At 36.1% G+C, this 17,683-nt stretch overlaps 1 long non-coding RNA gene across 1 annotated transcript; it reads left to right on the top strand.

Annotated features, from left to right (window-relative positions):
- The first annotated feature begins 960 nt into the window (after nt 1–960).
- LOC113273542 lies at nt 961–5,372 on the top strand. The gene is made up of 9 exons (XR_003322464.1): nt 961–1,235; nt 1,326–1,358; nt 1,468–1,500; nt 1,608–1,637; nt 3,976–4,076; nt 4,463–4,552; nt 4,772–4,827; nt 5,107–5,203; nt 5,285–5,372. It is a non-coding gene; the product is annotated as an uncharacterized LOC113273542 (long non-coding RNA).
- The last annotated feature ends 12,311 nt before the right edge of the window (nt 5,373–17,683 follow it).

Raw genomic sequence — 17,683 nt, 5'->3', positions numbered from 1 at the left:
TGCAACTCAGCAATACGTCGATGCCACGTCATTGTCATGTTACCACGTCAACTAGTCTTGTTAACGTAGTTTGTGCCACGTCAGCATCAATAAGTGCCATATCATCTTTCGTGTCATCAGTACGCTGCAAGTAAGTGCACCCTTGTGCGAGCATTAAGTAACATGACAATCATTGTCTTCTGGGGGCGAGTTACATATCATTTCAACTGCGATGGTCATCGCTTGGAGGAGAGATATGTAACACCTCATGATATAAAGTAATCTTTTAGGACGAGCTGTGTAACACTCCTCACGCTTGGGGGAAAGTTATGTATCACCTAAATACGCTGCGAAATTCAACTGTTGGAAATCATAAAAAAAGGGAACCCAAATTCTTAATCCTAAAACGAGTTACAAGATCAAGAGGGGAGAGTATATACCCTAATATTTAGACACTACACCATATGGCCCGATTTGAGACATATCCATTTTTGGGTTCAAGACACATATATATGTCTTTAGAGCTTCCACTCATATAAGAGTCTCAAACAAAAAATATGAGTAGCTTTAATTCTGATTTTTCAACTACTCTTACAAGTGTATTAAAATGTGTCTCTACAAAATTTAATAACTTTAATATATATCTAATTTATCATTTCTTTTTCATTTTATTTCCATTTTATTTCCCTCCAAAACTCTAAACTTCCCCCCAAAATTCCCTCCTTTTCCGATTTTCTAAATCTCTCACATTATTTTCCCTCTCAAATTTCCCCCCAACATTTATTTCCCCTCAAATTTCCCCTCCAAATCTTTGTCTCACACCAAATCATTTTGAAAGATGATTTACATTAATTCCCACCATTTATTTTAGTTCCCACCTTAATTTTGGGTTGTTTTGAAATTTAGACAGTATTTAATTTAATAAAATTCTGGTCCTTACTAAATAAAACCACTCGTCGAACTCTCTCTCTCTCACTTGTTTTCATCGCCTTCTCTCTTCTTCTCGAACCTTACTTTTCTCAGCTCAAAAAAAAACCAGAGAAAGATGAGTGAAATCGATTAATAGAAATCGAGTAAGAGAAACTTAAATCAATCGAAACCAGAAATTAAACCAAAAAACTTGAACTGGTGTATGATTTGCTGACCTAAAAACTCGTATAAAAAACCCTAATTTACAAATCTTTCGCTCTTAGCTTGAAACTCTCAGAAGAAGATTTAATTGAAGAATTAGAAACCCGAGAAATCTCTATCCTCAGGTAAGAAATATGATGTTACAGAAATCGAAATTATTTTGATTGATAAACCCTAATATTTTGATTTCTAATTTCCGTGTTTGAAATTTGCAGAAGAAGATTGAAGTAAAATCTTTGGAGATTCAGGTATTACCTCTAACCGTATTTGTTTGTTTCTTTCTCTTTATAGATGGAAATTATTTTTATTGATGAACCCTACAATTTTGATTTCTAATTTTGTGTTTGAAATTTGCAGAACAAGATTGAAATAAATTCTTTGGAGATTCAGGTATTACCTCGAACCCTATTTGTCTGTTTTTTCTCTTTATAATTTGAAATTATTTTGATTGATAAACCCTAAAATTTGATTTCTTTTGTGTTTGAAATTTGCAAAAGAAGATTGAAGTAGAATCTTTGAAGGTTCAGGTATTATCTCTAACCCTATTTGTTTTATTTTCTCTCTCTATATTTTGCAAGTTGTGTGTTTGATTTATGTTTTTATAAATTGATTCCATTTAAGGCTTTATGTCTTTGGTTTTTCACTGTTGTTTTGTGAGTTTTTGAAAGTTAAAGTGTTTGATATTTAGCTTAGAGAGTAAGGTTCATGTTCTTGCTGTTGTAGAATGTCGAGTGCACTTATTTTTCTGCCAGTATTTTAACATGAGAGATGTTGCTTTTGTGCACAACTTCATAATGTCTTTGCCATGTTTTTTGGTGGTTTTTAATTCATGTTATTGTAGCTGAATAGCATATTCTTAATCTGATTTTGTTTTTGAACCTCATAGAAATTCAACTCTTTCTCAAATTTGGGTTTTTATCAGATTTCAGTTTAAGTTTGTAGAACAATAGATTCAGATTCATCATTGTTTCTCAAGGTTAGTAAACTACAATCATAAATGTTGAATCCTTTTTATTGTAGTTGATGTAGAAACCAGGTAACAAGTTAAACAAGTAAGGGTTTCAGTTTTTCGTGTTTTTTTTAAATCTATTAGATCTCAGATGAATTGTAATTTTTTTTCTTTTGTTAGCTGGTTCATTGTGATTTAAGCATGGTCTGTGAGTTTTGCTAGTTTTGATAATAACATATTTGATCTTTAAGAACGGTTATTAGTATGGTAGAAGATTGTTATTACATGTTTTGCTGGTTACTATAACATGTTTCAGTTGACAGCCTTTGGTTATTCGACGATGTTTTATTTATAGATTGATGTGTTTTTTCTTATGTATACTCTTCATTATTCATTTGAATTTTAGAGTGTTATTATATCTGGGTTTGTCTTGTTTTAGTAATGTATTAAAAAAGAACCCTTTTGTTGCAATTTTAGTTTTTGTTGGTGTTGATGCTTGTGTGAAGATTGTTGTGTTTGGTCCTTAATTAACATACTATGTTATGTTGTTATAAAATGATGCAAGTAGGTGATAAAGGTTGGATGAATGAAGAAGATAGGTTTAGTGATGTCTATAGAAAAGGGGTGTCTGATTTTATCGATTTTGCATATAATAACAGGATAAAAAGTTCACCATTATATCCATGTCCTTGCTGTATTTGTAGAGATAAGTATTCTTTGTCTTTTGCTCTAGTCAAGTATCATTAAGAAATACACTTAATAGACAAGTCATATGTACTTTGGTACTTACATGGGGAGAAGTCCACCACATCATCACAAGTAGTGCTGGAACATGTAGAAGAAAATGTGGATGTTGAAAATATAGGTGTAGACAATGTAAAGGAAGAAATTTCTGTTGAGGAACATGTAGAAGAGAACATTAGCGATGAACAACGCAGATTAGGGGATTTTGTCGACAAGGTGTATGGAGTATTTGAAGGTTTAAATAAGGATGTGAACGAAGGTGGTGAGGAGCCAGACCTAGGTAAGAAATACCACAAGTATAAGGAGTTAGCGAAGGAAAAGATTTATCCAGGTTATGAAGGTGATGAAACAACACTTAGTGTAATTGTAGAACTACAACATATGAAAAATATGTTTGGTTGGTCAGGAAATAGTGTTACATACCTCTTGGGGCGATTGAAAAATTGGTTCCCAAAACGCAACACTTTTGCAAGTTGAATTGCTAGATAATAGAATAAGGGTTGTTGCATCAGGATGTACTGTTGTCGGAAGTCATGTTCATTGTAGAAAGGTGAAGCCAACAGAGAAGAGGGTCTTTGTCGAGTATGTTCATGATCAGTCTGCGTTAATATGGGATGGTACACAAGGAGATGACTCTTACTCTTTGAAGGATCTGAAACTACCTACTTTTCTGATCTGGTCTGAGGATAGGTTGCAGGATGTGCCAGCCAAGGTCTAGTAACTTCCTAAGATGTAATCTTTTTGTGTTTTGCGCAACGATGATAGTTCAACACAAGCATAGCAACCAGTTGGCATTGAGCATTTCTATATTCTTGTTTTTTTGGTGTTCTTTTTGTTATTTCAGACGTAGTTATGCTCTTTTGTGCATCAAGGACAGGTTCGACACTATCACATGGACTTGTTGCATATAAGAATTTGCTTGTTAGTGTCCTTTTTTGTTTATTCCAGCCTTTTTATTGTTGTCTAGCACAGTGAGGTTAGGTTTTTTTGGGGTCTGTAATTGCCTATACTTACTTGATATAATGATCTTATTAATTTGGTGTTCACCAAAACCTTCTTAACTCCGCCAATGCTTGCATTGCCGGTCCCAAGCTCGGATAAAGGAGGAGGGAGAAGGATTGATTTATACTCTCAGTATAAACTACTAACCCTTGTATCCTTTTTAACTTCAGCTGGTTGGTGGACATGAAGGAGAGCTACTTATACATGGTACCTTTCAGGTCCGATTCTATCCTATACAAATGTACAACCAGGACAGAATGATCTCCCACAAGTGAGTCGATTTTTCCACACTTACTACCCCTGTAAATGAATTCATGATCATGTGAGAGGTAGACCACATGTTTTAAGGAAGGCAGGAAATAAACATCTAGGAATTTGACTTGTTTGGTAATAGAAGTTTAAATAGTAAGTATAACATTATAAGACTGAATGATTTGGAACCACCATTATGTTGTGCATTTTGTAACTGGGTATTGCTTTTTGTAATTGGGTGTTGCTGTAAATGCAAGAAGAAGTGTGGACATAGAAACTAGGTATTTCTTTTTGTACTTTTTCAATAGATTTTGCCATCTATTTCCATTTGTGGTCTGTAGGGTTTCTGATATTTTTTATAATTATGCTCAAACTGGTGTCCTTATTTGCTTGTTTGAATTGCAGTTGAGGCCAAAGAAAAAGATCAAGTAGATGCAATCCTGAAAATTTTGGTGGGTGCAGAGCCGAACAATTCGTTTTCTAGCTTCTCAATCGGTACTTTTACTTCCAAACAATTAAAATTGTGTGTTTTACTCTAAAATATCGTACTTGTAATTTGTGTAACAGGTCTAGTTCTACTATCTGTTACTGGTAATCATAAATTGAATTATATATGTCTTTCAAGCCAGATAAAATTCTGGAAATCAGCTATTCATCTATGATATTCTTCATAAGGATCCCTTTGATCTGATTTGGAAATTTCTTTTTTTGTAGGTGTAAAAGATAATCCTTTGAAGCAACCCAGGGCACAACAGAAAGAATATGATTAGGTATAACTATGTACTTTCTTATCTTGGAGTTAGTACAATAACTGTTTTAGAAGCTTGACTGTTCTGTTACCACTTACATCTATATATAACTAATCCGTTTGATGTGCTTCAACCAATGAAATTTTAGATATTTGAATCTTAATCTGAATTTTAACATACCTATTTCACATCATTGGGGTATTGACTTTCTGAACTGAGAACTATCTTTTGACCTTATTACTTTACATATAGCACCAAGTCCCTAACATATTTTACTATTTCTATTGTCTCTCTTTGCAGATTGACTTATCTGCAGGAGAAGAAAAGGGAAACTTTATGTTTGGTGGTGCTAGACTAAACAAAAGTGGAAAGATCAGAACAAAAATCTATAATAAAGGTATATGTCTGGAAATTGTTCCCATTTGTTCTGTTTATTTGGTATGTAAACTAACTCCTAGAGATGTTCCGTTTACATCAGGTGGCATTATAAGGAAATCAGAAGACAAGGTTGGATAAGCGTAATACGATTTGAGTGAACAAGTTGTAGGTAATTTCTTAAATTCTTATAGAAAATGTATCCACTGCATATATGCGTGATGAAGTCTGGTGACATTGATTGAACAAGAAACTCTAAATATGCTCAACCTTGATCCCAAATTGTAGAGACAAACATGTTATCCATAGTTTGTTTTGTTAAAATTAAAATTCAGATCAAAGAAATGAATTGATTGATTGTATGGATTCGTATGTGATAATAGAATTTTGATTGAATAATGGTTTCATATTTAATTGGGAATGGAGTGCACAGATACCTGTATTATGGTGCCGGAAATCAAATATGCAGGTGGAGAAAATTTTAAATATAATTTTTTCTTTTAAAATATGAATTTTATTTGAAACGAATATAAGCGTCTCTTAATTTTTTTAATGCGTCGCTTTAAATAACCAGAACAATAAAATTGGTTCACTTAATTTACCGTGGGTAAATAATTATGAGACACATATAAACGTCTCAAAATTTAATTAAGAGACTTTTATAAGCGTCTCCTAATATGTCTCAAAACGTTCCCTACGCCAAAATTGAGACACTTATATGTGTCTCATAAAATCAAGGCAACACATATATATGTCTCGAAACCGTTAATTTAGTGTAGTGAGATGCAAATTAATATCATCAAACATCATTTAAAAGCGGCACGTTATAACTGTTACAGTCCAGTGGATCGTAACTGTTGTAGTCTAGTTCCTCTGTAACTGCTGCTATTGGACGCAACTAATTCAATCCAGTTTTTCTCGTAACTGCTATAGTCCAGTTCATCGTAACTGTTATATTCCAGTTCCTTAGTAAATACTGCACTCAGTCGGACGCAACTGATGCAGTCCAATTTTTCCTGTAATTGTTGCACTCAGTCGGACGCAACTAATGCATTCCATTTTTTCCAGCAACTGCTGCACTCAGTTAGACACAACTGATGCAGTCCAGTTTTGCCAGCTACTGTTGTACTCAGTTGGACACAACTAATGTACTCTAGTTTTGTTCGTAACTGATGTAGTCTATTTTTTCTCGTAACTTCTGCACTCAATTGGACGCAACTAATGCAATCCAGTTTTACCTGCAACTGTTGCCGTTCAGTTTTGCATAGCTGCTGCAATCCAGTTTCATAATGTCGTTGCCGCAGTTTAGTACTACAAAACTGCTACCCAGTTTTACATGATGGCCACAACCCAGTTTCGTCCGCAATTACTGTCAACCTATAGATTCCAACCAAGTTTCTCTTGTAATAACAATCAACACGGATTCTATCTCGGTGATTGTTAAGATAACCCAGTTTTTCCAACAACTACTACCAGTCTAGTTCTACGCAAATGCTGCAGTCCAGTTTTGATTCAACTCAACTGTTGCAACCCAGTTTCGCAGCAAATCGCTGCAACTCACTTTCAACAACTGTTTCGCTAACAACCATTGCACTTCAGTTGCATGCAAGCGCTCCACTCCATTTTCATGCTTTTGTTGGAAACCAGTTCGATATTTATTGTAGTTTTTTGTCTTCAACAATGGCTCGTGCCCACATACTTATATTCGGTCTTCCAATCACAACAATTTCACTTGGGGGCGTCTTGGTTATGTGATGGTATTTTTCAATGATGTTGTAGTAAGATGATTCGTTCATTCAGATTTGTTGAGAATTTGTTTTAAGACTTAATAAAGAAAATAAGGAAAAATATATATACACAATTTATCACAAGATGAAGAGACGCTGAGACGCGGGATTCCACTACTTTTCATATTGTTATGGTTCAGTCATTAACTCTAGACAATATAGCTCAAACAAAAGAAGTTGTGACTCTAGTTTTTTTCCAAAAATAGATTTTGTAAAATATTATTTGTAAGTTAAAACCATGATGCATCTAAAGTATTTAGAACTAAGCATGCGGCATCTAACAAAATAACAAATAATTAATAGAAATCATAAAGCAATTAAATCTATCCAAAAAGTCAATAAAAGAATTAATTCATTTACAACAATCATGAAAAGTTGCTTCCTCCGTTGTCCCAGTGATGGGGTCTAGCTCCGCATGGTGAAAACACACTCAAAGGAATTTTTCATTGCTCAAAAAGGAGTTTACAAGGAGAAAAGGTATAAAACAGGGCCTTTGTAACAGTTATAATTGTTACAGATGCAACTGTTACAAAGAAACACTGTTACAAGAGGTGTTACTAACTGAAGATAAGCGTGACTAATGGACTGTTACAGAACAGCTTGAAATCTACGACCCTAGAAAATGTCTGTCCTTAAAAGCTAGTGTTCTTCATGTTCATCTTCTCTGCATCAGCAGAAACTTCTCTCTGCAACTCGTGATTTGATCACTCTGTTGCTCTCTGTACTAACCCCTAACTCTCCATCCCCTTATCAGACATCCCATAACCTTATTTATACTCAACAGGCGAACAAAATCCTCCCTAATAACTCACCGTGATCTCCATTCATTCGGCAGTGAAAACAGTACTCATGGGAATATTTTCTTCCCTAATTTATCTTCCCATGCACCTGACTGTGCCTAACTCACTCCAAACACGCAGAAAACCTTCCTTTTTATCTATTGCACACTCCATACAATGTCCTAGTCCTTCAAACTCGAGCAATGTACATCTGTAACTCACAGTGAGTCATGTTATCCCGTGAATAACTCCATACACGCTGTTTCACCAAATCCACGTATACAACCAAACTTTTTTGAATCTGATGCAATTACCGGTCATGTTTAGCTGCAACAAGCCCAATCCAATCGATTGTATCACTTGAATCTTCCTATAAATCCTCCAAATCCAAAATAGGGATTATCGGGTTTTAAAAGCTGCACTGCCCCGTGTTGCTTCCACACGATTTTCCAGCCAAACTGAATCAATTCTGACGACCATACCATGCCTGTGATGCCCAAAAAAATCTTCCCAAACAATTTCAGACGATGAGTCTCACTGGAACTTGATCAAAATTCGAACCCTAATCTGCAGTCGAAGAAATATTTTTTTCCCGCCAAAATTCAGCTCAAACGGAGGGGATGAAGGTGCCCCTTAACCAGTTGCTTGGGTGCCAATAAAAAATGAGTGCTGAAGATGAATTTGGGCTACACATAACCATGGGTGCCCCTTATCCAAATCTGGGATCCGTAAAGCAAATTTTCTCCGGAGGTGTCCCGAGCAACTTTTCGAGCCGAATTTTCCAAAAATGTTTATTTCCCCTACAAACACATAAAACACCATAATAAGTATGAAATCGAGTACTAACAATACGGAACATTGAGGACACATTAGACGCATAAATGCGTCTATCAAATACCCCCAAACTTATTATCTGCTAGTCCTCGAGCAAATTTATTCTAGAAAATAAAAACTCACTAGGTGTCCCTAGTGACCGAGTTATAATCTCGGGAGGGTTTACCAGAGGTGTACCCACAAAACCTTTACTCCAAACCCTAGCTATTTATGCAGAACCTTGGAAGGTACTAAAGAATCTCCTTGGTTGGCATACTTATTGACTACAGGAGGAAGTACCCTGATGCGAAATTCCAATTGTTGTACACGAGTTTGCAGTCAAGCATACTAAAATTCATATAAAGTGACAGAGCTCTACTCAGATATTTTCTGGATATCATAAACCGAAGTCAACCAATCACATGGATAGATTAAGAAGATGGATGTAGAGAGAAACGTGGATGATGTTGACTAAGGTGAACCTATCCTAATGGACTGAGATACTGGTCTGAACTAGTATCAACACACTGGCATATACAAGGGAACCAGTGGTCGATAATCCTAACACTAGGTCAACTCAGCTGGCATATACAAGGGTACCAGTGGTCGACTTTATTGTATTTATTCCGGTTGCTCTGGTGGTCTGGTCTCAATATTATTTTTTTTGTATCCCAGTCACTCTATTTCATCCTAGCAATGGTAAAAAGAAAAATAAAAAGAAGTCATCAGGATTCTTTCGATGTTTCCATCACGAGGATATGGCGAAACTACCATGTTTTCTTTTTCTAACACCTGAGTTATGTTATTTTATGAATAGACTATTCTAGATGTTCCCATCTAATCATATTGGTTCCTCAACTCCTACAACCAAAATGCTTCCATCCACTTAGATTGGTTAGTGCCATCCTTAATAAACATAAATTTCTAGGCTCTGGAGTTTATTTATTGCAATTAAAAAGAAGTTTCTTCCCCACCCCCAAACTTAAATCTAACATTGTCCTCAATGTTCTAAAGATAAAATTAAAATCATGAACAAGGAGAAATTGTTACCACTTGAAGCAAAAGAGTTAAGGAAAGATATTACCGTGTTGCAAGACCATGGGTTACCTCCCAAGAAGTGCTAAGTTTATAGTCTTCAGCCAGACTAAGAAAGGATTAGTCACCTCGTAGAATCATATAGAAGTAGCCGGAATAACTGTGGGTCATCTGGATCAAAAAGTGTTACCCACAAGAAGAGGAAAGTGCAATAGACCAAGAAGATACCGAATATACCCTTGCTTAAGACAACTACATCTAGTTGTGGTTCAGTTTCAGGCTCTATAAACGGGTCTAAATAAAAAGTTTTCATCGGTTGGATTTCCTCAAAGATAAGATCCGGTTCAGGTATTAGAGTCTGGAAATACTCAACTAAGAACTTAGAAGCACATAACAACAACCTGAATAATTGGGGATCCTCTAAGTCAATTAGATTTGACTCACATAATTGACCACAATAATGGTCATTCTTAAGAAAATGTGTCGACCCTAATATCCTAAAGTAATTAGGTTTAGTCTCAAAACTTAATAACCGACACATCTGAAAATCATATGTTCCCACAATTGGAAGAAAATTTTTTGGTGGGAAAACAAATCCAATCTTGGTATCATAGCCTGGGTTAACCACATCAACCATAGGATGGGTTTCTAACAACTGAGCTTCTCTATGGACATCATTAGGTTCGGGGAAATGTGTATGAAGATAATCTTGTAAGATGGTTGAGGCACATATGTCAAGTCCTACATGAGGGAACTTCCTAAGAGTTAAAGCATATAGAGAATGATAATCACCCCCAAACTTAGAGTTTTTTGTGTCTCTAGAAAGACTAGTCACAACATTCCTAATTTCTAGGTCATCAGATTCCTGAAAATGGTCAATTGATTCTTCTAAGTCTGGTTCATCCTCACTCATCTCTACGAGTTTATGGTCTTCTAAGATTAGTGTTTCTAAATCGCTAGACTCTAAAACAATATTCTCAGCGTAAATTCTTTCTTCTAAACCATCATCACAATCATATAAAGGATTATCAGAGAAAGTTTCATATAAAGGCTCATTAACTAAGGTGTTAATCATGGTTACTTCCTTCGATTCACTGATAGGCACATCAAATAATGGATTATCCAACATACTGTAGGCTAAAGGATCATGAACTACATCATCTAAAACGGTGGTATCTCTACTCAAATCCTCATCTTTTTGAATAGGTGAATAATTATTAAAATTATTTGGATTTGTACTAGAAACAATACTATCATTATAAAGCTCAATCGGAGTAACAAATTCCTGATCATTATGCCTACATATTTCATGTTCTTCATCAATACTATCCTCATCATAATCATCACTATAATAACATGAAAATGATCGAACCTTATCAAAACAAGTAGTGTTACCAATTCTAACCTCTTCATCTTCATTATTATAAAAACTATCCTCATTTTCACGGGTGAGATAGGAAAGAATATATTGGCAATCACGAGTAATTTCGAGCAGTTCTTTCTTCCCCCTCTAATTTATGCATACGTGTTAACTCAACAAAATCACGTGTTGACTCAGTTAACTTACATGTTGACTCAGCTAACTTCCTGAGGTTATCTTCTAAAGAAGGTTCACTCACCGTTAAAGTTATTTCGTCCATAACTAAGTCGTCTGTGTCCGCTAACTTATGTGTCGACTCAAGTAACTTACGCGTTGACTCAGGTATCTTACGTGCTTCATCTAGAGGAGAGGAATTATAAGAATCTTGCTCGCATGACTGGTATGCATGTGGATAGTAATTTGTCTCACCATGATATGACCCATATCCTTCAAAAGGATGGCGTTCCCAACCACTATTCACACTCTGGTCATAATAGGAATAATGTTCATGCTGCTCAGTCGGATACTCATTGTATTGGCTATTATAATACCATTTTGACATCCTAACTGCAAGGGAATTCTAAAAAAACACAAAGAAGGATGACTCGACCACAACAAGCCTATTTTATCTAGCAAACAAAAAGCATGATGGCTCCACTTAGATTGTTTATAGACCAGCTTCTAATCCTTCGAAAGGGAATTCGTTACAATTTAAGCAAACCCCTCTGAAATCAATCCAAGTCAAAGTAAGTTGAATAGAAGCGAGGGAAGCTCGGTGGAGCTTTGATACCCAAGGCCTCACCGCATTACTAGGCGGCGAAGTCACGCATTCAACTCACAGAAACCATCATGAACTTCGAAGTATGCTTAAAAGAGTAACCAATATTTAACGACTTTCCTATTAAGCTCGTTACCATATCGGTCTCATTCTAGTCCAAATTTTAAGGCTTAGGTTCGCGTAGGTTACGTGTTCCTAAGGCGGGCAAAAGGAAACGGTGATGAAATCCGAGTCCTTATCTTGATTTCTCCAGGCCTTTCCCTTTACTAGAAAATTAAATACGATTTCAGGTCCTCAACATATATGCATACAAAATCATCCAGTAAACCCGCTGACAGGGGATTCACGGGTGTTTAGAATTCTTACCTCCCGTTCCAGACGGGGGATGAACCGTTGAAGTCTACTCAGGCCACAACTCCAATGTCGTGTACGAAACCGAGGGGACGAGACGATATCGTAAGCGTCGCCCTTCTCTGCACACAGTTTATTTTTAAAACTACCCTTCCGTAGGGTTAAAAAAAAAATTCCCAAAGTTCAATGTCCGAAAATAAAAAAAAAATGTCTAAAAATAAAAGATTACAAAAATAAAAACCTTAATTACAGTTTCTAAAAAAAATAAAATATCTATATACAAAAATTTTCTTCTTCACTCCTTTCGGATTCCTCCTTTCTTTTCTTCTTTGGCTTCACTTTTGTTTTCAGCACTTTCTCCCCTCTTCTTAAGCTTAGTTCCAAATCTGAAAGCAAACAAGAAATACCAAAAGGCGTAAAAAGGAACAAAAAAAAAACCTAAAAACAAATTTATAAACAAATCCGCGTCGGCGGCGCCAAAAATTGATGATATTTTTCAATGATGTTGTAGTAAGATGATTCGTTCACTCAGATTTGTTGAGAATTTGTTTTAAGACTTAATAAAGAAAATAAGGAAAAATATATATACACAATTTTCCACAAGATAAAGAGACGCTGAGAAGCGGGATTCCACTACTTTTCATATTGTTATGGTTCTGTCATTAATTCTACACAATATAGCTCAAACAAAAGAAGTTGTGACTCTAGTTCTTTGCCAAAAATAGATTTTGTAAAATATTATTTGTAAGTTAAAAGCATGAGGCATCTAAAGTATTTAGGCATCTAACAAAATAACAAATAATTAATAGAAATCATAAAGCAATTAAATTTATCCAAAAAGTCAATAAAAGAATTAATTCAATTACCACAATCATGAAAAGTTGCTTCCTCCGTTGTCCCAGTGATGGGGTCTAGCTCCGCATGGTGAAAACACACTCAAAGGAATTTTTCATTGCTCAAAAAGGAGTTTACAAGGAGAAAAGGTATAAAACGGGGCCTTTGTAACAGTTATAATTGTTACAGATGCAACTGTTACAAAGAAACACTGTTACAAGAGGTATTACTAACTGAAGATAAGCGTGACTAATGGACTGTTACAGAACAGCTTGAAATATACGACCCTAGAAAACGACTGTCCTTAATAGCTAATGTTCTTCATGTTCATCTTCTCTGCAGCAGCAGAAACTTCTCTCTACAACTCGTGATTTGATCACTCTGTTGCTCTCTGTTCTAACCCCTAACTCTCCATCCCCTTATCAGACATCCCATAACCTTATTTATACTCAACAGGCGAACAAAATCCTCCCTAATAACTCACCGTGATCTCCATTCATTCGGCAGTGAAAACAGTACTCATGGGAATATTTTCTTCCCTAATTTATCTTCCCATGCACCTGACTGTGCCTAACTCACTCCAAACACGCAGAAAACCTTCCTTTTTATCTATTGCACGCTCCAAACAATATCCTAGTCCTTCAAACTCGAGCAATGTACATCTGTAACTCACAATGAGTCATGTTATCCCGTGAATAACTCCATACACGCTGTTTCACCAAATCCATGTATTCAACCAAACTTTTTCGAATCTGATGCAATTACCGGTCCTGTTTAGCTGCAACAAGCCCAATCCAATCGATTGTATCACTTGAATCTTCCTATAAATCCTCCAAATCCAAAACAGGGATTATCGGGTTTTAAAAGCAGCACTGCCCCGTGTTGCTTCCACACGATTTTCCAGCCAAACCGAATCAATTCTGACGACCATACCATGCCTGTGATGCCCAAACAAATCTTCCCAAACAATTTAAGACGTTGAGTCTCACTGGAACTTGATCAAAATTCGAACCCTAATCTACAGTCGGAGAAATCTTTTTTTCCCGCCAAAATTCAGTTCAAACGAAGGGGATGAAGGTGTCCCTTAACCAGATGCTTGGGTGCCAATAACAAATGGGTGCTGAAGATGAATTTGGGCTACACATAACCATGGGTGCCCCTTATCCAAATCTGGGATCCGTAAAGCAAATGTTCTCCGGAGGTGCCCGAGCAACTTTTCGAGCCGAATTTTCCAAAAATGTTTATTTCCCCTACAAACACATAAAACACCATAATAAGTACGAAATCGAGTACTAACAATACAGAACATTGAGGACTCATTAGACACATAAATGCGTCTATCATTATGATTTATGCGAACAACGGGGAAAAGTTGTTGCTCTCTTCAACACCAATAATTCAGACTTGGGGGAGAATTTTATCATTGGTAGTTAATACAAAAGATAAAATTAATTTCTTAACCCCATAACAAGATGAAGGAGGTTAAGAGGTGGTGATATTTGTACCATGATAAAATTGCCACACATTGGCCAGAATGCTGTTTGGACCACCATTCAGTTGTTATCCATGTTTTCCATCCAACCAACCGACACTGCTCGCCTTCCATCACTTTCTGCCATGAAGTCAATGCCGGTCAACAGTCAAAGTCAACATTAGTCAATGTTCAAAGTCAATCGCAAGTCAGTTGACAAAATTAACATCAAGTGGCCATACGTAGTTTGCCCGATCTAGTCCGTCGGTCCATTTGTATGGCATACTTCACCGACTCAGTTCGTCTGACCCGACACACCCAACTCAACTCGTAGACTCGATTCTCCCACAATGTTGCCAGTCGCATTTCTAGCTAGTTTACAGCCATGTTACCATGCGTGATTCTAGCCAGTTTCCAGCCGTGTTGACAATCATGTTGTCGGTCAGCTTCCATCCATGTTGTTAGTCATCCAGTCTCCAACCATATATCCAGTCAAGGAAGTCTTCAAGTCAAAAATTGATAGTCGCAGTCAACAGCAAAAGTCAACCCTATCAACCAAAGTTAAGGTCGTTGGTCAAACCCGCTAGCTATGTCAATTTGGCCCGTTCAGGAAGTCAACCCTAGCAGCAAAAGTCAACCCTGGAAGAAGATTCAGGAAGTTCTGGATGACTTGTTGACCAAGTTGCTGAAGGAAAGTTATGGAATATTCTAGATGACTTGCTGGCCAAGTTACTTCCATATAAAGTTTATCTCAAAATTTGAGTTTAACCCATGTATTCAACTATATGCACAAAAATTGAGAGAGACCTAGAGATAGACAAAAAAACACCAACAAACCCTGAAAGGGATCAGAAAAGCCATTGTAATCCATACATCAATGAAATATCTCGCCCTACGGAAATTCGTCTGTGGATATTGGCAATACTTGTCGAACCACATAAAATTCGTGTTTTTATTATTGTTACAAGGGCTTACCAAAAAAATGAATTTGTCAAACTTTTGAAAATTAAGATGTAACAATAACGATTTGGTAGTGGAGCATGTTACGGTGGTGCTGATGCAGTAGTGGTGGTGGTGAAAGACTTGTTGATCATCTGATTTAGAGGTGAATTCAGAATTAGGGGAAACTGAAATTGGAGTGACCGGTCGAATAGGAAATTGGTGGTGATGGTGTTTCTGGTGGTGATGAAATTAGATATAATGGTGCTATGGTGTAGCTGGAACTGAAAGAGGAGGGTGGTGGTGGTGATAGAGGAAGCTGGAGGATGGCGGCCGGAGGAAAATTAGGGTTTGGTTTGAAATTTAAAAATACAAAGTGAAAAAAATAAAGTGGAATGTAATGGTGTCGTTGAACTTAAGGAGGCGGAGGAGGACGGTAGTGGTGGTGAAAGGAGGTAGAGTATGGTGCTGGGAGGAGAATTTAATTTTTAGTTTCCGCAACATAGATGGAGAACAAGAAACGAAGAAAAAGGGTCTTTCAATTTTCACTTTATTATGGGGTAATTCGATGTTTGTCAAGGGTATTTACAGAAGTGAAAAATACCACCCAAACAGTTAAAAAGTTCCCCTTTTCTTTATTATAGTAAGATTTATTTCTTGTTGTTAATCCTAACTTACATCATCTTCAAATCAATTGGGTTAATATTTGTGGGTACAAACAAGGACTTAGGTTAACTTAAAAACAAACACGACTCACGAGTGCACGCACTGTTTTACCGCAAGACGCAAGTCGTGTTTGGCCGCGGGATGGGTTGCACAGACGCGGACGCGTAGACTCGGACACGGACACTACAAAATTCTCAAAAAACTAGGACGCAGATACATATATACATATTTTATTTATATATTATTTTATATATATAATCATGTATTTATACAGCAAAGTCAAGTATTTCGATCCTAAAAATTAGAAAATGATGCTACATGTGTATAAATTTAAAAGAAAAGAAGGTATCGTTTGTTTATACACGCCGAAGGTCAAACAATCAGTCACTACTAAACACATGACACGATCAAAATCCATTCTTAGAACAACACATGCCCAACTAAGGGTATACGTGATATCATTTTCAATTACAAAACCTTAATAAAGACCTAAGTTATTGATCTAAATATTTGTCTTTCTTCATTTGGTTAATAATAGTAAAAATAAAGGATGAAGTTTAAATAAAAATGGAAAAAAATGCGTCGGACACGCGTCATCGGTGCGTCCAAACCAGACGCGCGCAGGACGCGCAAATTGGTGCATCGGACGCGGACACGACTCAAGAAATGGAGCATCCGTTCAACCCAGGTCGCGGGCTTAGTCTTGTGGTTGGTCTTGTGTTCAACCAAAGTCTATCGTTGACAAAATCTATTTAAAGTTGTAGAAATTGACGTTTAGTCAAAAAGTTAATGGGCATTGGACGCTTTAGCCCACTCATCTGAAGCCTAGTACTATAAGATCCAAATTTACCCAATTTAGAACGAGTTAATCTTTTGTCTAACAATTTAGTCCGAAACTGATTATTTACATGGCAAAATACCAATTAGCGTAGAAGTTCAGAAGTTTAGCTTTTATTTCTTCGTTTCCTTCATCACAACTACCTCTACCAACAAAGAACTAATTCCAAAACCTAACATCGACATCTTCATCTTCCAAACGTAAATCAGAGAATCAAACAGACATTCGATTCAATTGAGTAATAAGCCTAAATCGTTATCATCAGTTCTTTATCATGAACATTCACTTGAAATTGAGGGGAAAAGTTGGTGAGATAGAATTTCAGATTAATTTGTGGATTCATTGTTAAAATCGATTTGAAAGGTAAGGCTAATCTATTCTTATTATTTAATTTGTTTGCGATTGTTAATTTATCGATTTTGGAAAGGAAAAAAAAAACAAAAAACAAACTAATTACTTCATTTACAGTTGGAATTTCATATTCGATCAATAATTCGAGTTTAGATCTGCATCGTTGGTATGCTGAATGACTGCTTATGTTGGATACACGTAGTCACCATCTGTAAAATCTCTAATAGTCATCATATTTAATAATTCCAACCCACTTTCTCAGTTTAATTGAAAGTTCGTGATCCGGTGATTAAAAAATTATCGCAATATAGTTATTAATCCCTTCCTTCCTTTCCCTATTCCTCTTTATCTATTTTTTTCTTTCTACTGTTAAGTGATTTTGATTTTATCAGGGAAGAAGAGATCGGGATTTATTATTTCTTCATTAATGTTCGTCAGATGAATATCTGATTTGGGTGAAGATCCTGATTTTTCATTTTGAAGCGTTAGATTAAAATGAT

Source organism: Papaver somniferum, chromosome 4, assembly GCF_003573695.1.
Source record: "Papaver somniferum cultivar HN1 chromosome 4, ASM357369v1, whole genome shotgun sequence".
NCBI lineage: Eukaryota > Viridiplantae > Streptophyta > Magnoliopsida > Ranunculales > Papaveraceae > Papaver > Papaver somniferum.
Note: the sequence above shows the minus strand (reverse complement) of the source record. Positions and strands in the feature narration are given on the sequence as shown.